Here is a 7,356-nt window from a genome sequence, read left to right on the forward strand (position 1 = left end):
ATAAAAATGTAATGTACATGATCAGAAATAGGTACTGAGGATCAAAATACTTCTCTTTTTTCATGAGATAGGACAGGTACTCTTTAAAAATTCATAGTATCACAGAAAAACCCTCTTATCTTGAGGAGATAAGCCAAGTCACTTACTGCCCCACAGGCCCGGCTCACAGATGCCCTTTGTTTTTACAGCCATTATATACAGTATCATTGACTCTCAAACAACCATCTAATCATTGGAAATTCACCACCTACCAAATTTTACAGCTCGGTAACATGATGTTTAGTCATCTCGGCGAGAAGCTTAAGAAAGGGCCGGATGATTTCTCCCTGTAAGGGCATTTAATCTTCACTACCTCATTTTATCCGGTAGACAATGAGAATTAAATGCTTGTTAAATTCCTGCCTACGTCTTGCTCCTTATTGAAGAGAGAGAGAAAAAAAAATGGATGGATCTTTAATTCTACTCCATCAGCAATAAGCTAAGATTTGCAGGATGCCATCTGTTGCACTGTTAATAATAATTATAATTTATATGGCTCTGACACCAATATCAATCACGGGTATATATCGTAAAGCCTTTTTCTGCATAGAACTTATATTTTGTGTTTTATTATTTTTTCTCCAGGTTTGCGCTCGGAATGCAAATCTTTGTTTCTGGACTGATTCATCCCATACATACCGCATCGGGGAAATGACAGGATATCTACAGCACCTCGCGCTCTGTTTAGCTATTTGATGTTGGAACATGTAACAAAATGCTGTTCCACATTACCAGACAGTGTACAAACCAATGGAAATTGATGCAAAACAAACGTTGCGATGAAAAAGGGAAAGAAAAAGAACTTTGCATTACGGAGCCGGAAAATAAAAAAAACATCAATGAGGTTTCGCTGTAACAACAAGCATAGATTTCTATAAATATTGCAAAAGGAATGTGTGCAAGGAATTATGGTATTGCAGCATTATCTAGATCAGTGTTTCACAACCAGGGTGCCTCCAGCTGTTGCAAAACTACAACTCCCAGTATGCCCGGACAGCCGTTGGTTGTCTTATGACTTAGCATTTTGATCAGCTGTGCGGTCACATTTGACTGCAAGGAACTGTTTTCTTCACTACACCGGCATTAGCCGTGGGTCCCGGCGGCAGATAGCTGACGGGACCACCCCACCATGACCTGAGTGCACGTCATAGAAGGGGAGCCGGACAAATGCGTGCAGGTACACCCTTCATCCTTAAAGGGGAACTCCACTGGAAAACATGTTCTTTTAAATCAACTGGTGCCAGAAAGTTAAACAGATTTGTAAATTACTTCTATTAAAAAATCCCAGTCTTTCCAGTACTTATAAGCTGCTGTATACTACAGAGGAAGTTCTTTTCTTTTTGAATTCCCTTTCTGTCTGACAACTTGCTCTCTGCTGACACCTCTGTCTATTTTAGGAATTGTCCAGAGTAGGAGCAAATCCCCATAGCAAACCTCTCCTGCTCTGGACAATTTCTGACATGGACAGAGGTGTCAGCAGAGAGCATCTTGTCAGACAGAAAGGAAATTCAAAAAGAAAAGAACTTCCTCTGTAGTATACATCATCTAAAAAAGTACTGGAAGGATTGGTATTTTTTAATAGAAGTAATTTACAAATCTGTTTAACTTTCTAGCATCAAAGAAAATGTTTCCATTGGAGTACCCATTTAATGAGGAAGGGTGTACCTGAACGCCTTTGTCTGGCTCCCCTTCTATGATGTGCACTCAGGAGCTATGTGCAGGTCATAGTGGGGTGGTCCCATCAGCTATCTGCCGCCGGGACCCATGGCTAATGCCAGTGTAGTGAAGAAAACGATGCCTTCCAGCGGAGTACCCCTTTAAGATGATAAAGGGGTACTCCACTACTTTAAAACTTAACCCCTATATGCAGGTCTGATTGTGGGGGGTCCAATCTCTGGACCATTCCCCCCTATGATGTCCAGAACAGGGCCCTGTCTCTCTTTGTGCGTGGGGCGTGTGTCAGCTTGCTCTCTTGTATTCTTTATGGAAACAATGGGATACATGAGCATTGTATTCGGTATCTCCAGTGCTTTTATAGACAGTGCGGATAGAGGATAAAAAAGTGTAGTACCCAGTAGTAAGAAAATTTACAAAATGCTTAAATCAGTGTAGTAATGTGCCCTAAGACCTGTATGCATAATAATATGCATGTGCTAATATGTAAAATATCTATGTATATCTGTGATCAGTCTTCTGAATTTATCTCAGAGGCTGGGGGTGTTTCCCCTGGAATATGATGAGCTCCTCTCCTACCCCCTCCCCTCTCCCCTGTCATGAGGTCTGCACAAACATTTTTACATTTGCAAAGCATATTGGCTGAATGCATGATCTATATAACTCTAATGCAGCCATGTGAACCTATATGGTACAAGAACAGAAGAAAAACCTACCAAAACAAAGATTTTTACATTTTTGCAGCCATGTGGAACCTATATGGTGCAAATTCACAAGAAATACGTTCATAAAATGACCAAAGAGAAACCATTTTGCATATGAATTTTAAAAAAAGGACCAAAAAGACTGAATTTTCTGGGTTAGTTTGCAAAGTAAAAAAGACAGAGACCCCTAGTGGCCATTTTTTTAAACCTGTTTTTAACATCTTTAGCAATCAAATGTTTTAATGAAGTATATTAGGAAAATGCCTAGTTTTTAAGGAAGTATTAAATGGAAAAAGTTGTTCCTAACAACAGTAACGCTTTAAGCACTAAAACAGTACAATATTTGTGCAGTCTATAATGGTTGCAGAGTAATTTTTATTAAAAACCTGTAACCTAAATACGGCACTATTATTTGGAACACACCTAACCTTGTCCACAGCCAATCAGCACTGGTAATTTCCTATTTATTGCAGCCACATCTGCTTAACCCTTTCCTAAATAATGTTTTCTCCAAGGTGTGTAACTCTTCTGATATAGTGTGAATTGACTTTTTCCTGATTACCTGACAATGCTTCTGCCTGACTCCGGTGTACTGTACTGACTCTCCTGTATCCAAGTCTGCACCTGTGCCACCTGCCTCAGCTCTTCTGCCTGTATCTGTGTCTTCATTTGAGTTTTGTTGAAATTTTTTCACAAATACAAAACGACAAACAAAGTAAATTTGTAAAATTCCAATAAAAAGTTCCGCTTTATATTCAGCGTATCAGTATTTATTTTGTGAGAATTATATAGTCACATTTCTGTATGTTTCTTCACATACTGCTCATATATTAATATAATATACCGTATATACTCGAGTATAAGCCGACCCGAGTATAAGCCGAGACCCCTAATTTCAACCCAAAATCCCAGGAAAAGTTATTGACTCGAGTATAAGCCTAGGGTGGGAAATACCTCATCCCCCCCTGTCATCATCCAGACCCGTCATTAACATCCTCATCATCATCCCCTTGTCATCATCCCACACATCCCCCCTTCATCATCCCCTTATCATCCCACACATCCCCCTTCATCATCCCCTTGTCATCATCCCACACATCCCCCCTTCATCATCCCCTTATCATCCCACACATCCCCCCCTTCATCATCCCCTTATCATCCCACACATCCCCCCTTCATCATCCCCTTATCATCCCGCACATCCCCCCTTCATCATCCCCTTATCATCCCGCACATCCCCCCTTCATCATCCCCTTATCATCCCACACATCCCCCCTTCATCATCCCCTTATCCCACACATCCCCCCTTCATCATCCCCTTGTAATCATCCCCACCCCCCTTCATCATCCCCACACCCCCCCTTCATCATCCTCTTCTCATCATTCGCCCTCAGTGGTCTTCAACCTGCGGACCTCCAGAGGTTTCAAAACTACAACTCCCAGCAAGCCCGGGCAGCCATCGGCTGTCCGGGCTTGCTGGGAGTTGTAGTTTTGAAACCTCCGGAGGTCCGCAGGTTGAAGACCACTGCGGCCTTCAACATCATCCAGCCCCCTCTCACCCCCTTTAGTTCTGAGTACTCACCTCCGCTCGGCGCTGGTCCGGTCCTGCAGGGCTGTCCGGTGAGGAGGTGGTCCGGTGGGGAGGTGGTCCGGGCTGCTATCTTCACCGGGGGCGCCTCTTCTCCGCGCTTCCGGCCCGGAATAGAGGCGTTGCCTTGACAATGACGCAAATGACGCACCTCTGCGTCGTTGTCACGGCAACGTGACTATTCTGAGGCCGGGCCCGAAGCGCTTAGAAGAGGCCTCCCCGGTGAAGATAGCAGCCCGGAACACTATCCCACCGGACCACCTCCTCACCGGACAGTCCTGCAGGACCGGACCAGCGCCGAGCGGAGGTGAGTACTCAGAACTAAAGGGGGTGAGAGGGGGCTGGATGATGTTGAAGGCCGCAGTGGTCTTCAACCTGCGGACCTCCGGAGGTTTCAAAACTACAACTCCCAGCAAGCCCGGACAGCCGATGGCTGCCCGGGCTTGCTGGGAGTTGTAGTTTTGAAACCTCTGGAGGTCCGCAGGTTGAAGACCACTGCGGGTGGGGGAGTTCACTCGAGTATAAGCCGAGGGGGGTGTTTTCAGCACGAAAAATCGTGCTGAAAAACTCGGCTTATACTCGAGTATATACGGTATATGGAAATATATATTGTTGTTCATACACATTATCCATTACTCAATGTATAAAACAAAATATGTAAACTGTATAAACCAAGAAGAACTTGTGTATCGTTTTATAGTGATAGAGAAAGTAGGACTTTAAAATAATATGTTTGTTATTAGTAGCAGATCAAAAGGACCCAACAAACAATATTCGTATTGGTTGAAGTATGTCTTCCAGCCAAAAAAATGAAAAATGACTTACTTCAGGAGAATGGTCTATTCTTTTTGAATTTGCAGGTCCTGTCCTAGGAGAGACACCAGGATTTTTGCCCCCCTCCCCATTGCCTGAAAGAGATAAAAGGTGTTGCGTGTGAGGCAGGGGTACAAATATATATTCTATCACAAATTTTATTATATTGTTGGTTTATTAATTTATTTAGGGTAAAGTCCTTATAATTTTGGGTAAATATTTTTCCATGGATCCCAATGTTTTTGGAATCCAAGTGGATTGCCCCTTTGCCTTTATATTACCTGTTTGTGTAAGTAGATAGATTTACCATATGGATAACTTTAGCTGTCTTAAAGGGTTACTCCACTGAAAAACATTTTTTTTTAAATCAACTGGTGCCAAGAAGTTAAACAGATTTGTAAATTATTGCTATTTAAAAATCTTAATCCTTTCAGCACTTATCAGCTGCTATATGCTCCATAGGAAATGATTTTCTTTTTTAAATTCCTTTCTGTCTGACCACAGTGCTCTCTGCTGACACATCAGCCATTTTTTTCGGAACTGTTCAGAGCAGGATAGGTTTACTCTGGGGATTTGCTTCTACTCTGGACAGTTCCTATAATGGACAATGGACAGAGGTGTCAGCAGAGAGCACTGTGGTCAGACAGAAAGGAAATTCAAAAGGAAAAGAACTTCCTCTGTAGCAGCTGATAAGTACTGGAAGGGTTAAGATTTTTAAATATAAGTTATTTACAAATCTGTTAAACGTTCTGGCAACAATTGATTTAAAAGAAAATGGTTTCAAGTGGAGTACCCTTTTAAGGGACTACACTACTTTGACAACTCTCCCCTGGATCTTGACCTGTCCCTTTAGAGCCATGCAATGGTGTCGAGACCACTTTTAGGAAGCAACTTGGTATCTTCTTGCTGCTTAGTCCAACATTGAGACTTAGTACTTAGGCTAAGTTTTCCAAAACCGAGCCAGTTGGGTAGCATCGTGGGTCTAGCCCTGATACCTTGTCACACGGACGTTACTTGGCACAGTTATTTGTACTCTATAATGCCCAACACCATGGATGGAAGGGGTGCCATCAGACAGTACCACACAGGACACTATCCATTGTCATTATCCAAGATCATTAAAGGGGTACTCCGGTGCTTACACATCTTATCCCCTATCCAAAGGATAGGGGATAAGATGCATGATCGCGGGAGTGCCTGATCGCGGGATAGCTATCACGCCCCCTCCCGTAGGCTTGCATTGAGGGGCGGAGCGTGACGTTACACGGGGCGGAGGCATGACATCACACGCCGCCGGCCTTGCGGTTGCCGATAATCAGACCCGGAGCGAACACGCTCCGGGGACTGAGTACAAACGGGGTGCCGCATGTATGATCCCGGGTGTCCCCAGCTGCGGGAATACCACGATCAGGCATCTTATCCCCTATCCTTTAGATAGGGGATAAGATGTGTAAGCACCGGAGAACCCCTTTAATGTGCTTGGCCACCTCTATATTTACAGATTTTCTAATATTATAATTTTGTGATGAAACTTTTTATTTTATTTTACTTTTCAATGTGTTTTAAAATCTTGGAAAAGTTAAATCGCTTCAACAGTCTTTATCAATTTCCTCATAGGGATGGAGCACACTCTGATGTGCTGATAAATGACCTTTTTATGAATGATAAATCACTTTCACGTCTTCATGTATTGAAATAGAATGAACAGTGTGTTTGACCATTTACGTGAGCGAGGGCCAGGCCTGGTCTGAATCAAACCTTGACCGTATTTTATGTTCAGCAAACACTGATCCAAGATTAAGTTGCAATAAATCATTTACCAAGGATCTTGCTGCCACGGGAAATAATTTAATATTGTAACAAGAATAAAATACTAATGTACGGCTGGAACAACCTTTGTATTGTGCTGACCCCACATCACCTTTCTGCTGAAGTTATCCAATATTCCATTGCAATGTTCTTAGATTTATTTCGGCCAAGTTCTCCGCTTTCTTGTTCAGATGGATGACAGGTGAGAATTCAGCAACAAAGTTTTGTTTGTCGAGTTCAATGCAATGACGAAGTGCTACTTCTATGGCACTTATTATGATATCGTATTAGGTTACAGACATTTGTAACTATTTTGTGAATTGCGCACAGTGAAAATTCGAAGAACAAACGGAAATCTTCCAGTATGAAGGTCAGGATCTTCATTGTTGGCCCAAGATTCCAGAGAGAATTATTGATCCTCGGTGCTTAAGAAAATAGATTTACACATGTCAATATTTTATTGTGGATCTTGCACAAAGAGCAATTGTACATGAGCAGGTACTGATCTGAACATACACATCATACACAATAGAGAGCAGTCTATGGATACATGTACGTGATTGGTACTTTATTGAAACGTAGTACAGCCTGAAGAAAGCCAAGCATAATGCACGTTACTGTGACAGTAGAAAGATGTGTAACATTACAACAAAACATATCAGTACAAAAAACACTATTGTCATAAAACAGTACTTACTAAAAGTACTTACAGACCATTGTAACATTATC

The 7,356-nt window shown here is 42.2% G+C and overlaps 1 long non-coding RNA gene across 1 annotated transcript; it reads right to left on the bottom strand.

The window, feature by feature from the left end:
- Positions 1-313: 313 nt before the first annotated feature.
- Positions 314-7,048, bottom strand: LOC130284309 (uncharacterized). The gene is made up of 4 exons (XR_008846978.1): positions 6,740-7,048; positions 4,831-4,913; positions 2,980-3,080; positions 314-415 (listed from the first exon to the last, which is right to left on the bottom strand). It is a non-coding gene; the product is annotated as an uncharacterized LOC130284309 (long non-coding RNA).
- Positions 7,049-7,356: the final 308 nt, after the last annotated feature.

The sequence above is a fragment of the Hyla sarda genome, chromosome 8, assembly GCF_029499605.1.
Source record: "Hyla sarda isolate aHylSar1 chromosome 8, aHylSar1.hap1, whole genome shotgun sequence".
NCBI lineage: Eukaryota > Metazoa > Chordata > Amphibia > Anura > Hylidae > Hyla > Hyla sarda.